The sequence below is a fragment of the Anser anser genome (assembly GCF_964211835.1).
Source record: "Anser anser genome assembly, contig: HAP1_SCAFFOLD_286, whole genome shotgun sequence".
In the NCBI taxonomy this organism is placed as follows: Eukaryota; Metazoa; Chordata; class Aves; order Anseriformes; family Anatidae; genus Anser; species Anser anser.
The window spans coordinates 31093-51226 of record NW_028153494.1 but is presented as its reverse complement, the minus strand read 5'-3'; the positions used below and the strand labels follow the sequence as shown (position 1 = coordinate 51226).

The 20134-nt window shown below is 46.0% G+C and overlaps 1 long non-coding RNA gene across 3 annotated transcripts in view; it reads left to right on the top strand.

The window, feature by feature from the left end:
• The window catches only part of LOC310892074, a 46319-nt gene extending 26221 nt beyond the window's left edge, over positions 1–20098 (top strand). The window contains exons 4-6 of one of the 3 annotated variants that reach the window (XR_014577861.1): positions 3739–9897; positions 10825–11947; positions 14063–20096. This is a non-coding gene — a long non-coding RNA (uncharacterized lncRNA). Of the gene's footprint in view, positions 1–3738; positions 9898–10824 lie in introns of all 3 variants that reach the window. The other 2 variants (XR_014577859.1, XR_014577860.1) reach the window with 2 other exon arrangements.
• Positions 20099–20134: the final 36 nt, after the last annotated feature.

The window sequence follows — 20134 nt, the reverse complement described above, 5'->3', positions numbered from 1 at the left end:
ATGTTCCCCTGGCTCTTTGCAATCGGAAAGCTAAGATTTCCGTAGCTGGACCTTGGGCTTTCCATGAGCTGATTATTATGGCTGGAGCATTATGTTGTCTCCCCTGGCAGCTACCTGAACAGGAGCCTCACACCTCCGTTCGGCAAATACCTCCTGACAGCTGTGTCGGAGAGCCCCCATGGCCCTGGTGAACTCGTGCGGCAGGGCTGATGCTGAACAGTACGTTCCTGAGTGCTGGTTTCTTCCTCCGTGCGGACGCTCAGCTCCGCCTGCAGCTCCGCGGGTAGGAGTCAGACTGGTGTGGCATTGTTCCTGCGCTTGGCACGGACATGCTGCATAATGTGATAATCCCTGTGGGTCGAATCTGCACTGTCCTTGGCCAAAAGGCTGTACTTGGAGGTAAACTTCTGACCTTGTGGCTTTTTTTTTCTTTCTTTCTTTTTTTTTTTTTTCCCCAAGAAATGTTTTGGAAAGAAGTAATTGCTATCCTTTCATAAGCCATTCCTCAATCCAAGGATCTGATTCTCCTGTGTGCTACTGTGGTTTTTAAAAGAAACAGAGAACTCTTCATACAGCCAAGAAACTCCAGCACAAACAATCGAGGAGGCATGGCACCGAGGCAACAGAATTCTTCTAAAAAAGCTCTTTCTGTAACTGTGAAGTCCCACTCGCACTTCAGCACGGGACACAAGAAATTGCAGTTTGTGTCCTGCAGATTAACTGAGTTAATCCACTGAGCAAGGGGCATTTATCAAAAAAATACCTTTATTATTAAAAAAAAAAAAGGGGGGGTGGGGGGGCGAAGATTGCACTTGAGACATTGTTGACCTGTGTTGACCTAGCAATGAATGAAAAGCACCGTTTCTAGAGAGAGTTTTTAAGCACTCTGGTTCAGTGCTAGCATGCATAGGATAAGTATGTACCTACAAGCTGAGACATGTAGCACTTCATCCTTAACTTGTAGGCTTGTGTAAGTACTTGAGGACACAATTTGCTGAAGAAACGAGTACAAAGGAAGAGCTTTAGCTGGGAGAGTTGTAATCTAATAAATATCGCTCTCTCCAGAGACAACTACAATCACATTAAAAACAGAAAAACAGTACAGTTAAATTTATATTACAGTACAACATTTTTAGGTTACACATTTAGAGGGTGGGAAAACTGCAAAGAAAGACAAATCTGGGTATTAGTCAGTATCTTAATGTGCTATAGTAATACTTTCTTACATGTAAGGGTGAAGGGAACAGCAGATTTGGTTTACTGCCCACAGAATGCTGTCTCCAATTTTTAGGCATCCTTCCCTTTGCTTCCTCTTTTGCATGTTATAATTTTAATATGTCCAATAATTGTAGCTGCAACTCCTTGTGGATTCAAGTGAGACTACACAGACATCTACCAGCCTGATTTGCTGCAATCAAGTAATTGATCATTTGTTGACTATATCCTCATTTGCACCCTGTAATTGTGCTGAAAGTTATTTGCAAATGCAGAAGTCTGTAATTTAAGAGTCATGCCCTAAAAGTGCTTTAAAAAAAATCAGAGTGTGATTTAAGATCCATGTGATTTCCATTTCAGAGAAGGTTACCTATGCTGGCATTAAAGGTGGGGAACCACACTGAAGAGAAACCCTATGTGATGAGGAATAGGATGAGAGAAAGGAGTCATTTAGCTGCACTGCCTAGTGTTCCCCTAACCTCTCCTAGACATCCCCTGGGCCCTCTCCCCTCTCCCATCCCTTTTTGGTGGGGGCTGTTTCCAGCACATGCTTCCCACACACAGTTCTTACGAAAGCATCAGAGCTGATGCTCTGTGCTGACCTGATGCCAGGTGGGAACCAGCAGAAGGGATGGGGCCATTTGCAAGCAATAGCTTTCACACTCTACCAAATGACAACAGCAAGGATGGTGTGCATGATGGGCCCCCTCCTTGCTGAGCATGCTGTCTGAGCTCTAGCTTTTGGCTGCAGGACCCTGCTGGAGGCATCTGAGTGCCCTGGGTATCCCATCACAGGCAGAATTCCTTCTCCTCTTCCTCCCAACCTGCACCATGATTTCTACACACTCAAAATTAGGGCACAGGCTTTGGGAGTTGAGTCACTTCCAGATGTGATGCCCTGGCTGATGGCTTCTCCATATGTGTGTTCATTTATGCAGGGACATAGTAGAGAGTGGTGAAAGTTGCCCAGTCCTGTCCAAGCTTTTATACATCCAGGGACTCGGTCACATAAAGGAATCTGAAGAAACTGGGCATATGATACTTTTAAACACCCTGAACTATTGCTTACACCACTGATGGTGCCCTGGGGACGGATGTTCCCTCATGCTGGTTGGAACAAAAAGCAGTGCAGTGCAGAGGGCACCAAGTGGCTCTGATCTGCTGCCAGTACACAGAAGACACGAGCCCTTTTGTACTGGCAGCCTGCAAAGGACTTCCAAAAACAAACCAGGCAAGCTAGAAGTACCCTCATAAATTTCAGAGAAACCACTATAAACAGCTCAGCTGAGAGACAAAAGTAATCTGGCTTGGGAGATGGGAATTCAGATGAGATTCCCAAGTCTGGGTGTTGATGCTCAGGTATTGCCCCTGTGACCCCTGTATGGGTGGACTGAATGCAGGCTCTGCTCCCAAGCTTGGTCCTGGTGCTAAGCCCCTCATGTATCTGTGGCTCTCAGCCAGCACCCCGCTGTCCAGGAGAGTCAGCCTGGGCAGCCTGCAGCACATGTTCCTGCGAGCCATGTCCTCCACCAACCTGCCAGCTTTGGCCAGTCCTCCCTAGTGCTGTCAGTCCTCCTCCCTTTCCACACATCCAGGTCTGTGATATTTTTCACTCTTTGAGCCTTTTCTCCTCACTGTTGGTGAAACAGCCATGTCATGGGGGAGTGGAGTGGAGGACTTTTCTCTTCAAGGCTATATCGTTGAAGAGAGGGGCCCCCAGCACAAGGATGTTTATCTGTTAGAATGGGTCCAGAGGAGGGCCATGAGGATGATCAGAGGGCTGGAGCACCTCTCCTATAAAGACAGGCTGAGGGAGCTGTGGCTGTTCAGCCTGGAGAAGAGAAGGCTCCAGGGAGACCTCACTGTGGCTTTTTTTACTTAAAGGGGGCTTATGAAAAAGATGGAGAGCAACTCTTTGCTCAATCAGATAATGACAGGACAAGGGTGAATGGTTTTAAACTAAAAGAGGGGAGATTTAGATTAGATGTTAGGAGGAAGTTCTTCACTCAGAGGGTGGTGAGGCACTGGCACAGGCTGCCCAGAGAAGCTGTGGGTGCCCCATCCCTGGAGGTGCTCAAGGCCAGGCTGGATGGGGCTTTGGGCAGCCTGGTCTGGTGGGAGGTGTCCCTGCCCATGGCAGGGGGTTGGAACTTGGTGATCTTTGAGGTCCCTTCTGGCCCAAGCCATTCTGTGATTCTTTGACCCCTCTCCTGGTGTTTACTATATGTTCCCAATCTGGGCTATTGCACTACCTTTCTTGTTTGGTTCTGTTAACAGCACTTTTTGACCCACAACATAAATGAATCAGAATCAGATGTGCTTCAACACACTCTGTTTCCCACAAGACAATACGGGTATTTCCTGGTTAATCATAAGCAGCTTTTGTGTAAATAAAAACAGAGCCCTAAATCTCCAAGGGTACGAAACAGACTATCATCAGACATGATCCTTCACAAAGATATGTTGTAAATTTGAAATGAACCAAGTGCTAACACGGAAATTTGTATTATTTTCTTCTTGCAGGCAAACTCAGGCCAGGAATTCATGTGGTCCTTGAACTCCAAACCTATGGCAGGTGTCTGTCCATCAGTGCACTGAGGGACACCAAGATGCCCACACTGTGGAACCAAAGCTGGGTTGGAAACCTAGGGTTCCTCTTTCCAGTGCTAACCCACAAAGGGTTTCAAAGAAGTCACTAAGTAACCAGCCCAGCAGCACAGACATTTACAAGCGTTTGATCTCCAATACCATGCAAAGGAAAAGTACTGGGTTTGAACATGCCTCCTGCTGTGAGAGTCACGGATATATTTTGAACCTCAGCTGCATGCACTGCAGCAGATGAGGTGCAATGATGGTCCCTATCAGTTTAGCTTGCCTGACTTACAGAGAAGCAAGGCAGGTCAGGATCCAGCTCTGCCACAGAGCAAGGATGCCACACTGGAGAAACAGCTGGTTCCTCTGTACTGCCAGCACCGCTCTGAGTCCATGAGAAAGACACGGGAGATGACTGTGCACCAAAGGAGGAATGGAAAACCCTTGGGCAAATGTACTGATCTAACCCCATTTCTACACTGAACGTGGAGAAGACATGGACTAGAACATGCAGCTCCTCAGTGCCTCCTCCAACCAGCTCAGACTTAGCAAACCAACAGTAGGGGCTGTTGCCCAGCAGGCACACATGATTGTAAAATGGCTATGTGGCTAAACTGCATGGTTTTCAGAAAATCAGCAGGCTGCAGATAGGTTTAAGTAGCTGACATTCCCCATACTAGACCATTAACTTGCAAGATTTTTCCAGTGCTTTGTGCCCTCCCTCTGTCTGGCAAAGATGTTATTTTTCATGTTTTGAACTAAAAATGTGCAGCAATTTGTGAAAGAAAATCACTCAAACATCCATGGGACAAAAATGTAAGGAAAGCAAACAAGATGGAGCACAGTGAAGGTCAAAACCCTCTGCAGCAGCAGTGTACAAAATCCCCAGCAGCCAGACTGCAAGCAACCACAAGTTCTAGCTCTGGATTATTGTGTCTTCAGGCTGCTGTGTGCCTCCTAGGTGGTGAAATGTTTTGGCTTCCAGAGCGGTGAGCTGAGGAGGAAGACGTGAGCACAATCAGGCAGCTGCAGAGGCCTGCCAAGCCCTGCTTGCCATGCCCAAGGACAAGTCTTCTCACAGGGCTGGAGGGTATTTTGGACTGCAATTCTGCACTGCAGAGATAATATTGGTTCTTAAGGACACGCAAGAAGAGCAAGTATGAGGGAAGAGCCAGAGGATAAGAAAAGAACATGAGATGAAGACTCCTCAGCAAGGTTGGCTATTTTTGCTGCACTTCCAGGCAGGTGTCCATCCCTCTCTCCTCCAAGTAAATGTTGGCATGGGCTTCTGGGTCATCACTTCTGGATGTCATCTACCTTGACTTTAGCAAGGCTTTTGATGCTGTCTCCCATGACATCCTGATAGCAAAGCTGAGAAAGTGTGGGATAGAGGAGTGGACCGTTAGGTGGGTTGAGAACTGGCTGACTGGCCGAGCTCAGAGGGTGGTGATTGGCGGCACAGAGTCCGGCCGGAGACCTGTGACTAGTGGCGTTCCCCAGGGGTCAGTGCTGGGTCCAGTCTTGTTCAACATCTTCATCGACGACCTTGATGAGGGAATAGTGCCTGCCCTCAGCAAGTACACTGATGACACAAAGCTGGAAGGAGTGGCTGACACACCAGAAAGCTGTGTTGCCATTCAGCGAGACCTGGACAGGCTGGAGAGATGGGCAGGAAGAAACCAAATGATGTTTAATAAGAGCAAGTGTAGAGTCCTGCACCTGGGAAGGAACAAAGGGACGTATCAGTACAGGTTGGGGAGCGACCTGCTCGAGAGGAGCTCTGAGGAGAAGGACCTGGGGTCCTGGTGGACGACAGGTTGACCATGAGCCAGCAGTGTGCCCTGGTGGCCAAGAGGGCCAATGGGATCCTGGCGTGCATTAAAAGGAGCGTGGCCAGCAGTCAAGGGAGGTGATCCTCCCCCTCTACTCTGCCCTGGGCAGGCCTCACCTGGAGTACTGTGTCCAGGTCTGGGCTCCCTGGTACAAAAAAGACAGGGATCTCCTGGAAAGAGTCCAGCGGGGGGCCACGAAGATGATACAGGGCCTGGAGCATCTTGCCTATGAAGAAAGGCCGAGAGACCTGGGTCTGTTCAGCCTGGAGAAAAGAAGACTGAGGGGGATCTCAACAATGTTTATAAATACCTGAGGTGTGGGAGACAGAAGGATTTGGCCAGCCTCTTTTCAGTGGTTTGTGGGGACAGGACAAGGGGTAATGGCCACAAGATGGAGCACAGGAAGTTCCGCACCAACATGCAAAAGAACTTCTTCATGGTGAGGGTGACGGAGCACTGGAACAGGCTGCCCAGGGAGGTTGTGAAGTCTCCTTCTCTGGAGATATTTAAGGCCCGTCTGGACGCCTACCTGGGCAGCCTGCTCTAAGGAACCTGCTTTGACGGGGGGGTTGGACCCGATGATCTTTCGAGGTCCCTTCCAACCCCTTCAATTCTGTGATTCTGTGATTCTGTGAAAGTATGGTCATGACCCTGACTTGAAAGGACCCCACAGGTTGTCCCAGCCAGCATGGACTGGGGACCTTGTGCTAGTCCTGGTGAACTAAGGCTAGAAGAGAGATGTGGAACTGGCGGGTATCCTATTGTCTGTTGTTCTAATATCCCACAGGCACCCCTAATTCCAGCCTACCTAAGGAAGAGGCAGCTAAATTATGTGTTCCTGACCCTGAAGATGAACCCTACTTAAGTACACACCTCTGGTCCTGTTGCCTGCTCCTGAAGGGTGAGCTGACTGTTCACAGGGATGCAGAGAGGTAGGAGCCTACCATTTGTGGGACTGGAAGAGTAGTTCTGGAGCATTATTGGTGCGGAAAGTTGCAGTGCTTTCCTCAGGGGAAGGCAAACTACATGCACAATGTGATCAGGTACTATTCTTGCTTGTCTGTGGGAGGATGAGTGGGCACGAGCAAGCGCAGGGAATTGGCACACTCTGCTGTGCTCTGCATGACATCCTGCCTGCCTGACTGCTGCTCACTTCCCTGTCAGGAGCAAAAGCTGTGTTGGACCCTGTTTTTTTTTTTTTTTTTGTCACCAGAGTTTGTTAAGGTAGGTGGGAAGGTGCTGCGTGGCTGCTGACCCAGGCAGCAGGCTGCGAGCAGGCATTAGGTGATCCCACCACTTAACCCTCGCCCACATACCACGCCAAGAGGAGAGGCGATGGGCAATGCCGGGCTGTGCTAGTGCCTGAAGGCCAGCACACTGTGTCATGGTCCCATCTTTCACATGGTCTTCCTCTCCAGGCTTGTGGCTTGTCCCAGCCTGCTGCCAGGGTCTGTCTCTGGAGGTATCTAGTGCATATTTGAGCTAATTTTAGTCTACCTTCTCTTAACTTTTAATTAACTGTCTAACACAGGGAAGGTAAGTCTATCCTAATACTTTTCACATGCATAGTGTAGAACAATAATTCAGCTGCAGAGAAAAAATATTCTTATCACAGGAGAATGATTTCTCCTCCTGTTCCCATTCTCCCTGTCACGGTTAAAGATTAGTTTATGTTTCACAGGGAATTTTCATTTTCAGGAAGCTTGAGCTTGGCTTCAGAAAAGTGGTCAGGGATGGAACTCAGCATATCAAATCTCATCTTGGAAACAATCATTTGTACAAAATTGCAAAAAAAAATCCATTTGTCTGAAGGTTAATACTTATTTTAGAATATGTTGTACTTCTGATCTTTAAAAGTGTAATCTAAAGGGTACTTATAATATAGTCCATCTCTCTCTGTAATTTAAGCAAAACAATTGACCTATCAATGAGAAACAGCTGCTTTGAAGCAGCTTCAATGTACAGCAACCACAGTTTGTATGATAAAGTGGAAAAGACTATCTTATGCCAACAAGATAGCTTCAGGCATTTTTAAACATCCCCTCCACCATCACCGCATCCTAGATGCAGCTAACCTCTGAAAATCAGGAGTGTGCAGCAAAATGGCTGGTGCAGCTCAGCTACGTAGATATGAATGTTACCGTAATATAATCTAGATGTATGGAGTCAAAGTTTATAGCTCTTTTTATTGCTGCTTTCTCCAACTACTTCAACTAAACATCTCATAAATAAAACAAAACTCAAATTGGCTTCTCCATTACCATTCCAGCAGAACTTTTTGTGCTGTTGGGGGTAAAAACATGCCAAACTATTCCTCTGGATTAAGCCTTAAATGCCTCATGATTTAAACTCTTCAAATGAGTGGAGAGGAGAGAGGAAAATCATTCACCATAAAGAGAGTCCAAGCATGCTTCAAAAGGTCTGCTGTGGCTCTGAATTCAATGCAGGAATGACTTTAGCTCCACAGAACGCAGTTTTGGTTGTTGAAGTAACTCTGTGGGTAAGAAAATAATGAAAAGTTAAAGGCAAAAAGACTTAGCTGGACCACTATGGTCATTATTTCACCAGCATAGAAATACTCCTTGTTCTCTGTAACCGAAAACTGTTTAATATCTGAAGTCCTGCACATGTATCATGTGCAGCACAAGCTAGCAGTGATGGTGTGGCCTCCAGCTAATGGCTATGAGACAGCTTGTAAGAACTGTCGTAGTCTCCAGTAAGTCCGCATTGAATGGCAACCTCATGTGAAGAAGGATGGAGCTCCTGGTTAGCACAGGCTGTTCCCTGGGTCTGACATTACAATGCACATGGCTCTCCAGAACACACCAGGTTGGGAGGATGCTTTGCTGGAACCTTTTGGGGTGAATCCCATGAAGCCAAGTAGGGACTTTGCCTCTGGATCCTCTATGTTTAGTCAAGTGCTATGACCATTTTGCCACTGAATACCAGAGGAGCACATTTTCCTCTAGTGTTTGGTTTGAAAGGCTGAGGTTTATTTGTTTTGTTTCTTTGTTTTTTCCAATGCCTCTTTCTTTCATTTACTTTGTGATGATTGTGTTACCTCAAGAGAAGGGCTGGGGACAGCCCTGTGTGGAGGGAAAAGGTGACCAACAATCAAAAAAGATTGCTGAGAGTGGAAGGATTTACAGCATGCTCCTGCTAGTTGTTTATCCCTGTTTTTCACATGCCTGAATAGATACTCCCCAGGCATAAATAAAATGCGCAAGATACATTCCCCACATTTTTAGCACAGTCAGTCCCATTCTGCTCTCCCTCAGTGCACCCTGTTGAAGACCCCTTCTCTGAGGGCCATGAGGTGGTTGCAGGGATATTGCGCATAGGGTGAATGCCACTGGGAATTGAAGTGTTACCCTCCTTTCTTCAGACCTCATGGTAAAGAGTATTTCACCAGCACAGCCATCGTGCACTCAGCTATGTCCCCTGTAGGGACCTCATCAAACCTGTTGCAGCTGGTGGTCTCCATGGAGGGTGCCAAAACGCTCAGGGCAGGTGGAGGAGCTCGTGTGGGTCTGTATTTGCTGGGTGCTTACAGGCAGGGGCCGTGTGCTGGACACCTTCGGCAACCCCACTTTCAGGCAGTGGCGTCTTTCATTCCCTCCGTGCGTTAGGCTGTCTGCTTCAAGAAACAAATAATAAAACTGTCAGGTTGAGATTCCTGGTATTTATCAGCCTGTCCCCAGCCAGAGTACTCACGGCTAAGAATATTCGTTGGGAAGATAAAAGAATTTCACTTTATTTACAGAATGAGCCCTGTTCCTGCTCCCAGGTTTAAGGCAGGCGTTACTGGTGTTGGCCTTCTACCAGTTTGGGGTCCCAGGTCTGCAGCTGGGAGAAGCCCAGCGCCTAAAGAAGCATTAGGCAGATCCTGCATCAGCCAAAGTAGGAATTCAAGGAGCTGCTTCTTCCCAGGAGGGCACTTAGCAATGAGGAGGAGCAGAGCCAGGGCTGGCCAGTGGCCCTGCAGATCTACTTCACTGGCACACTTCAAGTCTCTGTAAGCTGAGCTGAAGGGATTTCATATGCCCTCCAAGAGCTCCTTCTCTCCCTTCTACTGTTGCACATGCAAAATGGACACACTGAAGAATTTTCTCTTTGAATCTATTTTGCCTTTCAAAAAAACCAGCGGTGAGCATATCATCCAGCCAGAACTGCACGGGGCAGCAGTCAGTGGGAGGCGTGCACCCCTAACAAGTCTTCTGGAGTCTTCTGGGACAATTGGCAGTTCCAGGATCATGGGGTCTGGACATTTTTGTACTTAATTCCCTCAAGACCTTTTCCATCTGTGAATATGCAACCTCTCTCTCTCTCTCTCTGTCTTTGAATAATGCTTTGCATAACAGAATATTCTGGATGGGAACAAACAAATCTTCAGGCAGCTCTAGAGAATGATGCAGAAAACAATGGACTGAACCAAATTTGCTTTCTCCTCCAAACCCTCTTGTGGCTCTTGATTGTCTCTGTCTATTCGTTCATTGCTGCTGCTTTCTTGTGGAAGAAATTTGGTTTGTTAACCTGATTATCTTTGTTTTGAAATGATAAATGACTTCACCCTGGTTGCCAATAGTCCATGATGCCTGGAAAATAAATCTGTGAGTCCAAGTTGTTCTAACAACTCGCTGATTTCTTTGGGGAAATATGAACAAAATTAATATGATGCTTATGTAATCACTTACTAAAGCTATGACTAATTTGCATCCTGGCAGTGATAAGAGGAGATAAGAAGATGTGGCATAAATTACACTCCTGTTTTTCTCCATGCATCTCTCTGGAGCCCGAGGGTGCTTGTTCACAGCTGCAGAGGTGTGCCTCTGAACCAAGCCACAATCACACCATCAGTGAGGTGTTGAAGCCGAGCTAAAGAGCCTCCCCAGGCCTGTGCTCTCTTGTGTCAGGCTGGCCTTGGCTGCTGGGCTTTCCCCATACCTCTGGTCTCTTTCCTCTAGGAGACTGGAAGAAAGGGCCAGTAGGAATTTCTTTGGACTTTTTCTGCAGCATCTGCCAGAGATAACCCTGTGCAGAAATCATATCCCAGCCTGGCAGGAGAGGCATGGATGCTCATAAATCATCTAGACTAAACCCTCTCTTTTATACCTGGCATTTTAAAATCTTTTAAAACTGGCATTCCTTCTTCCTCTAGCCCTGAATTTTGTTTGTTTTGTTCAAGGTTTGTGCACGAGCGCAGTTCCTCACTGCTGCTGCAGCATGGGAGTTGGAGAAACCAGGCAGCTTGTATCAGCCGGTGGAGTAACTGGACTCTCCCAACTTTGCTGTACAGCAGTGTGATAACTAAACTGCCTTTTAAGATAAGTAGCGAAGAGCCCCGGCTTTTTAATCTTGTTATCTTAAGTAGTGTTATTGAATGCTGAAACATTTTATAATGTGTGGGAGGAGGGCTCGTTCAAGGCTCCAAGCTCCTGCTCTCCAGACTGCCGTTAGCACAGCCTGTACCAAGCTGTCCTGGTGCACAGACAGGCTGGTTTTCTGGGGCACTCTCCCTTGTGCCCTCCCTGACCACTGCAAGTGAGATTGCACTGCAGCCCTTCCCTTGCTGGGAATATTAATTTGGGTGTCCCTCCTTTTGTGTAGCCACTTAATGCCATTACACACGATGTCTCCACCTCTCTCCAATTTATCATGAAAGGAAGGCAGCGAGTTCAAAAAAGTTTGAGAGGGGTGTGGGATGTACATACGCACTGTCACTGCAGAAATCTGTTTTCCTTAGGAAGTCGGGCTAAAAATGAGGCTAGTGTATTTTTTCACAGCACTGTCTGTATTCTGAAGGCATATCAGTACAGGGCAGTATTGAGCCTTGCAGGTCCTGAGCAAGTTCCAGCCGAGCCTTCATATCAATGACACAGTGTGTACTGAGATAAGTTTAGATACTGGAAGCATCTCTTCTGTCCAGGGGCAGCTGTGCTGTTTCTGGCTTGGGAGCCAGTTCATCCAGCATCACGCTGAGGAGCTCTGCGGTACATTGCATTGTGCAATGCAGACATATCTAATTAATTCATCCGAGCAGTGGAATTCCCTTAAAATGTTGCTCTCCAAGTAGGGACTAGAGGCCAAATTTGAGGTCATATGAGCAAAGAACACCAAAGATGTAACCTCTGCTTAAAAGCATTATATGCCATCCCAGACTTACTGCTCTTGCAGTATTTTATTTGCTGGTTGTTAACACATCTGGATATCAAACCATGACTCTAATCCTCCCCAGGCTATCAGGTCCTGTACTTGGAGTATGGCGTTTGGTGTGGAATGGTGTTTGACACCCAACGACCCTTGGAGAGGTAATATTAGGAAAAGTAATGAGGGTTCAGTTCTGATCTCTCTGGATTAGGTAAAGGAAATTAGGGATGCTTGCACAGCAGGACATGGTTTATGGGCAGTTAGTTGTGATGGCTCTGGGGATATGAACTACAGGATTGCTAACTTTTCACCTGCAAGCTGCAAGGGCTTTTTTTTTTTTTTTGCCTTCACTTTTCTGCCCCAAGAGCAGAGCTTTCACCCTAGCAGGCAGTGTTTCAGAGGGCTCTGAAACTACACACATGCTCAATTTCTTCTGAAAGCTGCTGTGCCTTAGCAGGGCCAAAGGATAAATTTAGTCTGGGGCCACTTGACACAGCATGTTCTGTAGATACTGCCTCCCCACACACATATGCAGCTGCCTTCCATATCCAGTGTGCTCTAAAAGCTCCAACCTGCCCACCCCCAATAAACACAAATACTGATTTGCTGCAGCAAGGATGTTTGGCAGAAGTGGGGAGTCCTTCTTTCAAAGGGTATCTGAGGTGGGGACCACAGCAAGAGAGCTGTCTACAACATTTTCCAGACTTTTACAGCTTTTACAGTGCATAGCAGGAAAGCAAAACAAAATAAAACAAAGCAAAAAACAAAACAAAACAAAACAAAAAAACAGCAAACTCTCCACAAATAGGCTCTCTGACCTTGCACCAGGCTTTAAGTATGACATGTTATCACAGTCCAGATGCTTTACTGCCTCCTTTTGAAGAGACTTGGCATCTAGCATTTCCTCACAGACCCCTCGCTGAGGGACACCGACTCTGCAGTGAACTTGCACGGGGTCCTCCCATGCCTGCAGCATATGGGGCCAGATCTCAGGCAAGGACATTTCCCTGTCCCTCTCCCCGTGACAGTTTATGTGGCAATGCTGTGATAGGATGGCTGGTTTGGTGGGAGTCATCAGGGACCACATGGGGAATGTGGCACGGCTGCCATGCCCTCAAAGCAACACAAAAATGAATGGCAGTTATGTAAGGAGGTTAGATGTGCCTGATACTTTCCAGAACACGAAGTCAACACTTAAAGGCTTAAAGTATAATTGACTTAAACCTCCCTGTACTGGGAAATCTGGAACTTGCCTTCTGCAATAGCCCTTTCACAACTACCTTAACTCTGCCCCTGTTTGAAATGCTTCTCCAACCACTGTGAGAGCTCACCAGACTGCCAACTTCCCAGCCCTGTGAAGAACAATATGGGAATGTGCAGGAGTCCTGTGAAGGGACAGGGAGGCCTCTTGGGGAAAAGATGAATTTAAGTCAGATGTAATGAAGGAGGAGCTAGCTCAGCCCTGTGTGTCCTCACTTGCCTGTCCCACTCGGATGGAGTGCAGGCTCTGAAGGAGCCCATGGGCAGACAATAAGGACATGGAGCAGTGCTTAAACCTCTGAACCTCTCTGTTCCTCATGAGGCAAAGAGATGGAGCCATTCCAAGTCACTTCCATTCACTCCTGGAGCCTCTCAAATGCAGAGCAGCAGTGTTTAATGACAGCCATAAATCATTAAGTAATTAAGCATGCAAGCTATAAAACACAAGTGCAAACAAACCTTGTGCAGTGATGTGTATGTAGAGCTTGAGGTTAGAAAGCTAGCACATTGCTACATTCCTACAAAAACATACCCATCGCTGCACTGGAGATCAAGATAATCTGTGTGGGGAAATACTCCTCTTTCTCCCATGAGCTATTGTTATTGGCCTGAAAAATTTCATTACCATAGTTATATGGGAGTTAGTAACCAGGGCTAAAGTTCAGGCAGCCAAGTCTTAAAAATGCTGGCACATTTCGTGAAGCAGGGATGCCAATTCCATCCCTGTTTATTCCAGTGTTTTTGTATTATATCCTAGCAGTCTTTATAATCTGATAATTTTGCCAAATCCCTTCACTTTTTCTTGCATTTTCCAGTGAGTGTGTATCTTCCCAGATCTTTGGCAGAACATATGAGAGCAGTCTGGCCTGTTGGTGGAGCATGGCAGGAGCAACCACCAAGGGCTGTGTCAGTGGACATCTATGTGGGGCCTGCAGGAGCTTCTCTTCCAGCAGGTTGCGTTTTCATTTATTTCTTGTTATGCTGCTTCTGATGTTTTTACTGCTGTCTCTTTTCAGTTACTTTGGACTCTTTGAGACTGAGTAAGCAAGGGACGTCACCAGGTGAACTCCTGAATCTTTTTGCCCTGCCACAGCAGCACCTACAAGATGTGCAGGGATCTGTGTGTCTTCAGCTCCTACTGGGATGGCACCTCCAGATTAACACTGGATCCTGAGAGAGGGGGACCTCCCCTTCGCCTTCAGACACAGTTTTGAAAGATGGATATTTTTAATTTACTCTGAGATGAAATAGCTGATACACATTTCTAGCATTTGGAGGGGCCTTCATGAAATGGCTGACTGATTTCCTTCTTTTATTACTCTTGGATGATACTGTACTAGCTCCTCTGGTGCATACGTGCATGCATAGCCCTTGGGAGCCTAGATGACCAGCTGGAATGTGATTTCCTATGTCATCAGCAGGGAGAGGGATGCAGCCCTGAGGCTGCTCCCTCCTCCTCCTGCTTTGCCTCCTGGCAGAGAGCTAACAAGACAACAGGATGTTTCTCGTTTGGGTTTGATGTTATTTTCCCCACACTGTAATATCACAGAAGAACCAAGGGCAGATAGTGCTCTTTGATCTGAGCACTAGAGATAATTATAAACATGCTGGCAGAAACCGTTGTTATATAACCATACAAGTGTTTCAAAGCAGTGCAAAAAGAAGGAAGGTGGGATTAAGATATACCCAAAATGAAATGATTATGTTAGACCGGATGGATTCGTTTTGAGCCAAACTCCTCCCCACCTCCCGCCGGCAAATAATATTGCCAGATGGTAAGAGGTTGAAAATTTCTGGTCATGTTTGTAAAAGCTATCACTTCACTGAATGTGTAGATCTGCCCACAGACCTGAAGGAATACGTGATCCCAAACAACAAAGGTACATTCAAACCCGTGAATATGGTGATCTGTTAGCTACTGAACACCTTGGGCCTGTTTCCCCAGGTCACAGTGAGCTGAGGTATCTGGTACTGTTTGTAGTCCAATTCGAGGCCGTAGTGTGGATTTACTTTAGGAAAAACCGATAACAGACTGAAAGGGGCATTTTCTATATATTGTACCACAGGGGCAGTTCAAGACAAGGCGACAAGCATTCATTGCTGGAGAAAGGATGTGTAACTCAAAGCCCATCCGTGGCAGCAGCACTACTTTGTCATGTCTCAGTTTCATGGAGTTAACTCAGGAGTGGCTCTTCCGAAGTCTGTGGTAGCACAACAGCATAAATACAGCATGAATGGGGAGGCATTTGGAGCTCTGGTTGTCTGCAGAACAAAATGTCATTCGTTGCATCACTGGGTTATACAAGTTGTTTAGTGCTGTGAAATGTTTCACAGGCTAATGGTCTAAATGCCAATGCCCAGCCCCGAGTGATTGTTCTGGTGACTCTGCCTTCAGCTGAATTGTGTTAGCAAGATTGAATTTGATCATATGCATGTAAAAACTTAATACATTCAGATCTGATGTCCCACAGGCATTCAGGGAAGGGTGGAAATGTGTGACCTAGTTTTAGGGAGGATGACCATTGCTTTCCTCTCCCTTAGTGATTTAGACTTTGAGGTAGTTTATGTACTTCTGCAGCAGGAGATGGCAGGGTCAGAAGTCCGGGTACCACAAAGGGCTTTGATATGAAACCAAAAGTGCTACAGGATTTGTCTAGATCCAGAAAAAAGCAGGAAGAGATGTATGAGGCCTCTCTGTTAGGCCCTCTCTTCTTACGGCTACTTCTGATTTTCTCACCTCTCTGCTGCAAGATGAAGCCACAGAAGAACGAACCACCAAATCCACCTGTTACAAAAGCAGGTCCTCTGGGGACCCAAGACTTCCTCGCTGGAATTAGTGCTTGCACCCTGCTGTCTGAGGCACAGGTCTTCTTTGGGGAGGTGGGTGCTGGCGCATGGCTTCAACCAACAGTACTCCCCAGCTAATTAAAGCTCCTACAAGTGCAGAGAAACACAAGAAAGAGATTGCGGAAAAAAAAAAAAAACAGATGATGTAAAATACATATTATAGGAGAAACCTTAGAAGGCTGCAGGTCATGTCATCTGCTTGGCTCTCCCAGGGCCCGCTTGTCCCTTACATGGCCCCTTCCCAGCACAAACGTCTAAACAGAGCATGCATAATTAAATAAACATATACATACATATGCATGCATATAAACTGGTCTGTGCTAAGAGTTCTCTGGTAGCAAGGATTGCTATGATACCACATTAAAACATTTAAATATAAAGTGCTGGAGTTGGCATCCTTGCTGCTTCCGAAATGCTGCAATTTTGCCAAACATCACTGGCTGAACTTTAGCCTTGGATACAAACTTCCATATAACTATGGTAATGAGTATTTTATAGGCTGGTAGCTCAGAGAATGAAAACTGCTTCCTTCCCCAGAGAAATCATCCCAAGCTATAATGCTGAATATGCAAACAAAGATGCTGCTGAGTAGCATTGGGTCCTGCTTTTGCAGTTTTTCTACATATGACTTCACTTTCATTTTATTTTTTTTCACAGACTCAGGGAAGTTATAAAACATCTTTCCAGCTAGAATTACAAAATGTTTTGGCACTTTCCTCGTGCATCTGCTTTGACCAAATCTGGGGTATCTCAGGGCAACAGTGAGCTGGCAGGTCTGCTCCCACACAAAGGCAGCACTGTGAGCCTCACAGTACTTTCAGGATGTGATCCTCCATCAGGGAGTCAGGACTCCTGCTGCTCTTCAGGGCATCCAGGCTCCCTGAAGCTAAGGAGGGAAGACAGAACCATTCCATCTTTACCTTGGAGCCACCAGCCCCAAAGTGTTTGACCTGGAAGCACTGGACACTTAGAAATCCATCTTATACCTTGGCACAAAATCTTCTTTGTCTTTGATTGTAAACCAAACATCAGACTGAAGCCTTTTCTTTAACAAAAAAAAATATAATAATTTAGTTTCAATCAGCCGCACAAGTTTTACTTAGTTTTTGACCTGGCCTGCTGTGTATTTCTTCTTTGCTATAGGTTCACGTTTAAGAACCCTACTTTGCAGCAGTGAGCAGTAAAATTATTTCTTAAATGTGGTCCCAGCACACAGAAAAGTTTTTCTCACTAGGTGCTGCTTGCAGGTTACACCCAGCTAGTTTTTCTGCTGGGGGTTGTGGTTTAGAAGGATGTTCCTCCCCTTGTTGCTGATGGTCAGATTAAGAGGATGGAGGACTGTCCATGTGGCAAAATATGATAGCGAGTCAGCATGGACTTTGTAGTGTGGGGCTGCTTTCTAACCAACACTGGCTTTCCTCTATTTTCAGACGACTGTTAGGAGTTACTCTTATTCTAAGTCACTGAGGAACAGCTGTTCCAGAAGGCAATGTTGATTTGCAAGTGATGTCTTTGTCAGACCACAATGGAAGGCAGGCTAGAAAAAGAACATCCCATCCCAAATTTTGTTGCCTTAATGCACACATTGCTTTTTCCTTCCAGTTTGATTTGGATTTGGGAAAGTTTGTACATTAATGGAAAAATAACCGAGAAGTTCTGAACTGGTATTACCTTGACCTTGAACCTGCTGTCAGCTTTATTGTTATTCTAGAGAAACGTGGGGACTATGGTGTTCACATCACTTGGCAGGGCTCGGAGCGAATGGGACGGCAACCCTGGGCTGAATCCGTAAGTTGGGAAGCATTGCCATGCCCTGTGATTGGAAGCTGCTGCCGGGAGAAAAGGGCAGTAGTGACAACTTCGCTGGAGTTAATCTGTCCAAATAACCTGGAAATGCAGGAATGTTGTAAAGAACTGGGGAAGGTCCTAGGGGGAACAAAGTCTGAGTCAGAAGGCCCCTCAAATTATATGCAAGGGAAAAATGAGGTTATCTGAGAATCTGCAGGAAATAAGAATTGAAACATACAGTGCTTGAACTTGCACACAGGTTGGGGAGAAGTATATGCGTGCAATGAATATGCTTTATTCAATCCAACTTTCCAGCAATATGCACTTGAACAAAAGTATTCACTGTAAGAGAGGCCAGAAAGGAGGCTGTCAGCATTTGCTGTTGCAGACAGAATGATTCAGGGCACTGCTCAAATCAAAATAAACTCTTAGAAACATACTACATCAATAACTGCAAGAACATGAGAAAAAAATGGTTTCATTCTCTTGCTTGAGAGAGAAAGCAGTGAGTCTGTGGTGAGGCTGCTAGACTAGAAATATCTTATTGATAGCAATCTTATCTGCTCAGGTTTCTCCTGCACCTTGCAGTTGTTTTGGCAAAGCTGAGAGATCCCCTGGTATAGTGAGTTCATGGCAAGATTGTACCCTTGCAAGTGGTGGCAGGTTCAGACGTGTTAATTGTGCTGTGGTGCTGGGGCTGACACAGCAGCCTGGGGCTGGGAGCCTGGGGTGCACACAAAGCTGCTGCCTACATGGAAATGAATTAGGCACAGATCTGAAAAGAGATATCTGCATTTGGGTTTGATTATGGCTTTGCCTCTGCAAGAGACATTGCAGGGAATTCAGATCATCACCTTCAGGAGCAGGTAGTGAAAAATAATCTACCAACAACAGCTCTTCTACTGGGGCCAGTAGTAGTTCATAAAGGATGTCCTTTCAAAAATTAAATCCTGACAAGATTTCAATCCTGCATTTCATAGAATCATAGAACCACAGAATGGTTTGGGTTGGAAGGGACCTTAAAGATCTCCCAGTCCCAAGGCCCTGCCATGGGCAGGGACACCTCCCACCAGACCAGGTTGCCCAAAGCCCCATCCAGCCTGGCCTTGAACACTTCCAGGGATGGGGCATCCACAGCTTCTCTGGGCAACCTGTGCCAGTGCCTCACCACCCTCTGAGTGAAGAATTTCTTCCTTATGTCTAATCTAATTCTACTCCCTTTTAGTTTAAAGCCATTACTTCTTGTCCTGTCACCACATTCCCTGACAGTCCCTCCCCAGCTTTCCTGTAGGCCCCCTTTAGGCACTGGAAGGCCACTGTAAGGTCTTCCCAGAGCCTTCTCTTCTCCAGGCTGAACAACCCAAAATCCCCCAGCCCGTCTTCATAAGAGAGGTGCTCCAGCCCCTGGATCATCTTTGTGGCCCTTCTCTGGACCTGCTCTAATACTTCTGTGTTCTTCTCCAGGTGGGGCCTCACAAGGGCTGAGCAGGGGGGCAGAATCACCTTCCTCGCCCTGCTGGCCACAGTACTTTTGATACAACCCATGACGTAGTTGGCTTTCTGGGCTGCAAACACACAAGTATTTTCTTCAAATAATCTGTATTTTTCATATTCAACTATCTGTATATCATGTAGGATGACATTTGTGCATAATGAAACTGGGGATCCTTATATTTATGTTTTTTACAATTGGTTAACTTTCTCCTTGCAGTTATGGTTGCTAATTGGAAGATTTTGTTGCACCATCAATCATAACATACTGCTAGAAAAATTGCGTGCTTTTGGATTACATCCTGGATTCCTTGGGAGTGTTCAGCACAGCTGTGCAACAAGAAATGTGTGTACAGGTCAGGAAACAAAGTTGTCTTCATGAGCTGCCTGCAACAGTCCATGTGTGAGAGTGATTTGGAGAAGAAATGGCCTCTTCTTATATAATAATCTCAGCAGATGTGAACACTCCAGAACTGATTTTTTTAACAGAGTGATATTCTGGGTGAGATTCAACATATTGCTGTTGATAAGAGGTCTCTGTCTTCCTGTTCAGCAACTCTCATGTGCTGCTAGACCTGGCAACCTGTCCTGAAAATAGTAGCACTGTCATGAATTAAAATAATGATGGCAATTCTTAAATACATATATATATATATATATTCCACTTGGAGAAAAATGATCACAGGCATCTTTTTTTACATAGCAACAAAAATCTCCAACTGTTATTTCTGTTTTAGAAGCCCTCCTCGCACTGTGTCCCTCCCCTTTATCATTCATCAGTTGCTTGAGTGTAACATCAGTTATAGTACATTAGTAACATAGAACAGAGGAACTCTCCCTTTAAGAGCTGTTCTTGGGCCAGAGCATTTCTGGAAATGAATCCTCCTTAGCTTTCTACAGAAAAGAGTAGCTATAAGCTTATTTCTGAGAAACCAGAGCGTAAAAATGCAAGTTTGTGTCTT